Source organism: Heptranchias perlo, chromosome 18 (genome assembly GCF_035084215.1).
Source record: "Heptranchias perlo isolate sHepPer1 chromosome 18, sHepPer1.hap1, whole genome shotgun sequence".
Taxonomy (NCBI): domain Eukaryota; kingdom Metazoa; phylum Chordata; class Chondrichthyes; order Hexanchiformes; family Hexanchidae; genus Heptranchias; species Heptranchias perlo.
The window spans coordinates 7,065,756-7,074,366 of NC_090342.1; the positions used below are offsets into that span (position 1 = coordinate 7,065,756).

General features: G+C 43.9%; 1 long non-coding RNA gene across 1 annotated transcript; it reads left to right on the forward strand.

The window, feature by feature from the left end:
- The first annotated feature begins 1,062 nt into the window (after nt 1–1,062).
- LOC137334934 (uncharacterized) lies at nt 1,063–8,608 on the forward strand. The gene is made up of 5 exons (XR_010966269.1): nt 1,063–1,140; nt 4,411–4,480; nt 5,688–5,839; nt 8,391–8,449; nt 8,548–8,608. It is a non-coding gene; the product is annotated as an uncharacterized lncRNA (long non-coding RNA).
- Nucleotides 8,609–8,611: the final 3 nt, after the last annotated feature.

Genomic DNA, 8,611 nt, shown 5'->3' on the forward strand with positions numbered 1-8,611 from the left:
TTTGAACCACTCCCCATTGGTCCAGTTTCTCATCCTCTCAATCAACCAATTTTTTTTTTCATGCTGTTGCATATCCTTTTTTTATATATTACACCTGAACTTGTAACAAGCTTCCTGTGAGACATCTGGTTTTATGCCTTCTCAGAAGCCATATACACCACATCTACTGCACTTCCTTTATTTAGACCATACATAATCCAGACTGACAGTTCAGTGCAGTACTGAGGGAATGCTGCACTGTCAGAGATGCCGTCTTTCAGATGAAGTGCCTGCCCTCTCAGGTGGATGTACGTGACCCCATGGCACTATTCGAAGAAGAGCAGGGAAATTCTCCAGTATCCTCGCTGACGTTTATCGTTCAATCAACATCACCAAAACAGATTAACTGGCCATTTAGTTCATAGCTCTTTGTGGGACCTTGCTATGTACAAATCGGCTGCTGCGTTTCCCTAACATTACAACAGTGACTACACTTTAAAAGTACTTCATTGGCTGTGAAACATTTTGGGACGCCCTGAGGTGGTGAAAGGCGCTGGAGAAATAAGAGTTCTTTCTTTAAAGATACTGAATATCGATGGTGCATCGTCTGTTTAATGAAACTGCCTCCCTCATCCCCTTAAAAGGCACTATCTTCATGAAAAAATGTTTGGTAAATCTCTCTTGTTTGTACACAGACACCAAATTTAATCTTGTTGCAATGAGTCACTGCCTGACCTGAGCCCACAACTTCCAGATAGAAACAACACATTGATTCTTCCCATTCCACTGCCCTCCAAGATTATCAAATGCCTTTTCAGTGAAGGTAATGTCCCTTTAAATGTTCAATCGCTACAAATCTGAGCCACAACGGAGTTACCATTCGTTCCCCTTGTAAGATTATTGGCGATTTACATGTGATAGCCTTCACCTGGACTCTTGAGTTCTGACTTGCTGTCCATGGTCCCGGGTCATCTTCTCAATTCGTTTACAAGGAGCAGTAAAGCGAGGTGTTAATGTGAAATTATGGTTAACAATCAGGGGGGCAACAAATAGTTTCTACCCGTCGACAGAGGGCCGTTGGGGGGAAATAGCTGAGCAGCATGACCCTGTTGTTGCTTTTCACTGCAGTTTTGTTAAAGGGAGGCCACGAACCTTATGTAGGTAAGGAAGAGCCTGGGACCATCCAGAGATTCAGGTCAAACTCACCCTAACGGCTCCTTTCTCTAATCTGTTTCAACGTGATTATTTCTTGTACAGCGTTAGAATTTTCTGTAAAAGTACAAGTTTGGATGTGAAATGGCCCCGAGAAACTTTTACCTTTTGTCTAATTCTGAACAAGTTGGTCAGTAAATCACACAATGTGACCGCATTAACTCAAAGCAGTGATTATAAAAAAAACTGCTGATACTTTTTTGAGCAACGATTACAGAAATCCACTATCTATCTGAAAGCTCCGAAATGAAACTAATTGTACTTTGGTCTAGAGTTTTGGTCTGTCTTGATGTATCTTCTGGATTTTTTGATGTTTAAACATAAATTAGTGCAGACATTTCCCCAAGAATTAAGATGAGATTTCTGATCAGCCAACAGAGTAAGATTATGAATTGGTTTTAAACACGTGGAACTATGTTTTTGCGGCGGTCGAGGGTTGAATCTAGGATGGCCTTTCTCCCCTGTCCTTTGGTGTTGCCTCCTGAGTTGAGATATCTTGATGTCCAATTTATCCGTCAACCCCCAAATCTCCCACTGGTGACACAAACTGGCAGTCGCACACTTCCACAGATGTGCAACATCAGCCAATGTAAGGAATGGTCAGCCATCAGAATCCACTGAATTGGGTTAAGAAAACCCCTCCATTGGATGATACATTACCGGTGTCTACACTCAATAACAATCTTTGAGGTCTATTCTTGTTTGAAAGAGAACGCTAGCAGCTCCCCCCGATGGATCAATGCTGAAACTGCTGAACCCTGGGTTGGAAGATGATCTGACTTGACCGGATTTGAAAGGGCTGTACCTCAACTTTGGAGTCCATTTTTCAATCACGCTGTTTGTTTTCAGTAGCTGCATAGGATTTTTTTTAAAGGAGGATCCTAAAGACATTGAGTTTATTTTTGTGTTTTTAGGCCCCCCTTTATAAGAAGGGAGGGGGGGGTGGTTTAGGGTGTGTTTTATGTGCAGCAAATCAATAAAACCAAAATAAGTGTCAAATAATTTTATTATATTGGTCCAGGATGCACTCCGGCCCCTGCGGTGCCCGCCGGTCGCGGAAAGCCTCAAGCGTACCGGCAGACGCCGCGCGCTCCCTCTCCAGGGCCACCCGGGCGCGGAGAATGCCGCGGAAGAGAGGCAGACAGTCGGAGCGACCGCCACCCCCCCCCCTGCACGGGGTTAGCAAGTCCTCGTGGGTCTGTGCCTGGGTTTGGTTGAGTGTTGGGCATTGGATTTGGTGGTCATGCAACCTCCCCCTCCCCCACCCCCAATATTTGAGAGCTGATGGGGCCCTAGTTTTGTCAATGTCTTAATTTGAAAGGATAATCAATTAGACGTTTATGGCGCAACAGGAGGCCATTCAGCCCACTGTCTGTATGCTGGCTTTTTGCTAGAGCGATTCAAATCTAATCCCACTGCCCTGCTCGTTTTCCCTCTAGCTCCATAACCTTCATCTGCTTCAAATGTTTATTTAAATTTCCCTTAAAAGATGTAATAGTCCCTGCCTCAACCTCTCTTGATGGCAAAGTACTCCACTATTCAACAACCCACTGTGTAAAGAAAGTCTCCTAACCTATCATCACCATTGTTGATGATTTTAAATTGATAACCTGTTGTCACTGACTCCCCTACTGGACGTAGTCTTTTCCTATTCACTCTTATCAAAATCCTTCATAGTTTAAAAACAATCTATTAAATTTCCTCTTCAATGAAATAGTCCCAGTATCTCAAGTGTCTCCTCATGACTGTAGTTTCTCATCCCTGGTATCATCCCGTGTCCCTGGATCTTTGCTGCACACTCTTTTTATGGTTTTAATGTTCTTGTTATAATGGGGTGTCCAAAACTACACAAAAGTTCTCCAACTGTGACCAAACTATTGCCTTGTACAAGTTTATCATAACTTCTATAATCCTATTTATAAAACCCAAAATACCATTGGCTTTTTTTTTCCTTCACTTACACTTTCAAGTGATTGTGTTTGCACTCTAGGGTTCTGTGTCCTCCACATCATTCACTGTCTTTCCATTAAGTTTATTATCCCATTCCTTATTTTCTTCCAATAAATGTATTCCCCCACGCCCGTCAACATTCAATTGCATCTGCCACTGTCTGCCCATTCTGCTAACCTTGGTGTCAGCCTTAGCTCAGTTGGTAGCACACTTACCTCTTGAATCAGAAGGTTGTGGGTTCAAGCCCCACTCCAGAGACTTGAGCAAATAATCTAGGCTGACGCTCTGGTGCAGCCTTTCTGATGAGACATTAAACCAAAGCCCCATCTGCCTTCTCGGGTGGACAACAGTACCAACATTTATCCCTCAACCGACATCTAAAACAGATGATCTGGTCATTTATTTAATTGCTGTTTGTGGGATCTTGCTGTGCACAAATTGGCTGCTACGTTTCCTACATTGCAACAGTGACCACACTTCAAAAGTACTTCATTGGCTGTAAAGAGCTTTGGGATGTCCTGAAGTCGTGAAAGGTGTTGTAGAAATAAAAGTTGTTTTTCTTTCTTAACCTGTCTTCTACAGTCCTCCTCAATGTTTGCCAAACCTCCTATTTTTGTGATGTCAGTAAATTTTGATATTGTGCTCCCCATACCCAAGTCCATATATCTAACATATATCCAGAATTAAAGTAGATCCAGCGGTGACTCCTAGAGTACACCCCTTCCAACCCTTCTCCAATCTGAGCATCACCCATTCACCCTAACCCTTGGGCGTAACTTTCAACTTTGGCGCGGATGTAACTTTTGGCGGATCTGTTACATACCTCGTGTGATTTTGGGGAGGGGGTGGGGCAGGGTCTGTATGACAGACGGACGGACGGCCGACTGATCCATTACCACCCGTTTTACGACCCCCGAAAGTTGAAAGTTCCGGCTTTTGTTTCCTGTCCTTTAATCAACTTCATATCCAAGCTGCTACACGTCCTCTTTACCATATGTCTGAATTACTTGTATTCACATAGTGCCTTTAACATAAAGAACACCCCAAGGAGCTTCACAGACACATTAAAAAAACAAGCCTCTGAGGCATCTTATCAAATGCCTTGCATTCAAGATCTTGGGATGGTAATGATTACTGTAACTCTTTGTAGTAACTGTCGTTTCAAACATGTAAACTGAGAAAACCTATCTTAATATTTGTATATAGGACAAATTATTCTGCAAACTGCAAAATAAATCATCTTATGAATGTACTTTTTTTTTCCTAAAGGGGCAGGACCAGTAACCTGTGGGGCCATCTCGCTTTGCTGGGAAATAACATCAAGTATCACATCTGAGAGGTAAATTCATTAGAGAGGATATTGTACAGGTGTAGATGGACACATTGCAACAGATAAAGACCTCCATGAATAGAGTAGCCCTTAAACTGTGCACAGTAGCAGTGATTAGGTTCTATAATCAACAGATAGACAGGTTCAGAAGACACACCGATGTGCTAATTTTTTAAAACTTTTTTACCAAAAGATTGATTTCAATGTGTATTACATCTAATTTACTTACCGTGAGCTGTCTGGTGCTGCCTAGCCCAGTAATATTCTAACCTCTTTTATATAGCTGGATGTAAGGCTATTGTGTGAACTTAAATTTGACCATTTCAACTCAGAGCGACAACAACTTGCATTTATATAACACCTTTTTAATGTAGTGAAACGTCCTAAGGTGCTTCACATGAGCGTATCATCTTCTGCCGTTCCTGCCACCTCCAGCACGATCCCACCACCAAACACATCTTCCCCTCCCCCTTCAGCATTCCACAGGGACCGCTCCCTCTGCGATACCCTGGTCCACTCTTCCAACACCTGCTCTCCTCCCCATGGCACCTTCCCGTGCGAGCGCAGGGGATGCAACACCTGGCTCTTCACCTCCTCCCTTCCCAACATCCAGAGCCCCAAACACTCCTTCTAAATAGCGGTTTACTTGTACTTCTTTCAATTTAATATACTGTATCCACCGCTCACAATGCGGTCTCCTCCACATTAGGGAGACCAATTGCAGACTGGGTGATCACTTTGCTGAACACCTCTGCTCTGTCCGTAAGCGTGACCCTGACCTGCCAGTCGCTTGCCATTTTAATTCCCCTTCCCACTCCTCCTCTGACCTTTCCGTCCTCGGCCTCTTGCACTGTTCCAATGAAGCTCAACGTAAGCTCGAGGAACAGCACCTCATCTTTTGTTTAAGCACTTTACAACCTTCTGGACCCAACACTGATTTTAATAACTTCAGATCATAACCACTGCTCCCATTTTTTCGGTCAGCTAGTGCTGGTAATGGTTCTGCTGCTGCCATTTACAACTCCTTCACCACACAGACTGCAACGGTTCAAGAAGAAGGCGGCCCACCACCACCACCTTCTCAAGGGCAACTATGGATGGGCAATAAATGCCAGTGATGCCCACACCCTGAGGTTTTTTTTTAAGAAGTTCAGTAATTGCATTTGATAATCTGGGTTGCTCATGTAACTTGGTAAAAGTGTTTTTTGCTTTGCAGTTCTAGTAGGAAACTTTATTTAAACAGCATCAACATCCTTAAAGCTGGAAGAGTAAGACAATCTGGATCCTGGTCCCTGGAGCCAAGGGCGGAGCACACCCTTCACTACTTGCATGTTAATGAGTCATTTGCCTGGAGAATCTACACCATGTGTATGTAAATATTGACGTTGCCGCATTCTCCAAAATTCTTCCAAGCTCTCAGAGCACTGTGCGCATTGCGAATGAACCATAATGATGGTTTGCTTTTCCTGTTGCTATGCTTGGACCTATTGGATCACCTGGGCACGATGTATGGAGGAAAATCAAGCAGAGAGAATTGCTCGCCAGTAAAGGAGCCTGTCCAATTTTTCATTCATTCCAAATTAATGGATGGAAATCAGACTGGTTCTGTGTCTGGGGTGTAATTGCCTAATTTTCCTCCTTGTACCCAGGTGACCCAATATACCCAAGCCCATAAACAGGAAAATCTGCCCCATGACTTTGGTTGACAATAACAAAACCAGCAACTTGCATTTATATAGCACCTTTTAATGTAGTAAAACGTCCCAGGGTGCTTCACGGGAGCGATTATCAAACAGAATTTGACGCCAAGCCACATTAGGGCAGGTGACCAAAAGCTTGGTCAAAGAGGTAGGTTTTAAGGAAGGTCTTAGAGGAGGAGAGGGGAGGCGGAGAGGTTTAGGGAGGGAATTCCAGAACTCAGGGGCCCAGGCAGCTGAAGGCACGGCCGCCAATGGTGGAGCGATGAAAATCGGGGATGCGCAAGAGGCCAGAATCGGAGGAGCGCAGAGAGCTCGGAGGGTTGTAGGGCTGGAGGAGGTTACAGAGATAGGGAGGGGTGAGGCCATGGTGGGATTTGAAAACAAGGATGAGAATTTTAAAATCGAGGTGTTGCCCGACTGGGAGTCAATGTAGGTCAATGTAGGTCAATGTAGGTCAGCGAGCACAGGGGGAGATGGGGGAACGGGACTTGTTGTGAGTTAGGATACGAGCAGCACAGTTTTGGATGAGCTCAAGTTTACAGTGGGTGCAAGGTGGGAGGCTGGCCAGGATAGCATGGAATAGAACTAACAGACTATAGACCTGGTTATGTTGAACATTAAGAGGAGTAGCTCAAAAAAAAAATAGGCTGACCTTTTGTGTGCAATGTAACCCAATCAGATTTACAGCTACTACTAAATCAGTTGGATCTTTCTTCCCCCTTCCTGGGGTGATGCCACCCTGCTTGCAATTGAGACCAAAGCAAATTGTGCCCAGTTTAACTTGGCTTCAGTTATTTGCACTCAGCACCTGTATGTACAGTACCATCTCTCTCTGTATCGCTTTGAGTCCTAAAACTCTGGTTACAATATCAAACTTACACTGGAGCAAAGTTTGGAATTGGCTTGGCAATGTTTCAAATCTCTGTGGCTGTTGACCCTGGGTTTTGTATACCATTATTGGTGTAATATAAGTAGCTGTTCTATTAGAAGCCAAAGTAAGCTCTTGTAAGAGTGTTCTGTGCATGCATAGTAGTTAATTTGAAAGGTGTTAAACAACTAAATTAATACTATGCTCAGTAAGAAACAAATTGTCAGCTTGGCTCAGTTGGTAGCACTCTCACCTCTGGGTCAGAAGGTTGTGGGTTCTAAGCCCCGCTCCAGGACTTCAGCACATAATCCAGGCTGAAACTTCAGTGCAGTACTGAGGGAGTGCTGCACTGTCAGAGGTGCCGTCTCTCAGATGAGAATTTAAACCGAGACCCCCTCTGCCCTCAGGTGGGGCTAAAGGATCGCACGGCACTATTTCCAAGAGAAGGGGAGAGCTCCCCGATGTCCTGGCCAACATTCTTCCCTCATCCAACACCGTCCAAAACAAATTAGCTGGTCCTTCATCTCTCACTTGCTGTTTGTGGGACCTTGCTTTGTGCAGATTGGCTGCAGTGTTTGCCTACATAAAATATTAGTACAGTCCCCACCACTTACACCGTCCGTGCTTATCACAGGCAGACGCCCACATCAGGCAAACAGCGCTAACCATTTGCCATTGCCATAGGAGTCAATTACAAAGATGCCACTTATAACTTATTTAGCGCGCTGACTATTTCAGGCAGTTCAATAAGTAGTTGCCTTGTACTTTCTGTTTTTAAAAAAGCTCTGCCGATTTCAGGCAAAGTCGGGTCTTGAAGTAGGTTTCGATCAGTTGTTCGGATCTCGTTCAAGTACGGTTTCCTTGGTGATGAGATTCTGGATGCAACTGACAACAATTAGGAGAGGCAGTTACTAAGTTAGAATTTCTGTTTTTTAAAAAAAAAAATTGTTGGTTACTTTTTGGTTTTACCGTCCACCGCGTGCAGCGGGAAAACCGCGGTAACACCACCGCGCCCGCTATAAACGGTGAGGACCGTACTTTTAAAAGTAACTCATTTGCGAAGCCCTCCGAGACAGCCTGAGGATGCGATGATGCTCTCTATAAATGCAAGGCTTTCTTTCTTGGGCCTGTTTCTTTTTCCCTCACATGAGCTGAAGAAAAGTAATACTGTTTTTTTTTTTTCCCCTGAAATACGGTGGGTAGTTTAAGGGAACGGGACCATCGTTTAAGTGCAAAAATGATTCTACTTGGACATGTCAAAGATGCAGTTTGGTTTTTTTTTAGTTTTAAAAATGTCGCAAATAATTTTTTTCTCCTTTTTTGTAATGACATGGAGACCCTCCATACGTAGAAGTGATGTCATTCAGTGGAAGTGGTGCAGAAATGGTCCCTATCCGTACAGATAACTTGGTAAGAGGAATGCTGTTGAATGTGTTGGGAGTTTAACAGTATGAGCTGAGCTTCTTGCTTTATAAAATTCCAATCTATGATTCCTTTTTGCTTTCTAGAAAATGGAACATTCAGAACCAAGGTTCCAGCTCCGAAGGAGCAACAGATTGGGCTGTAAAGGGA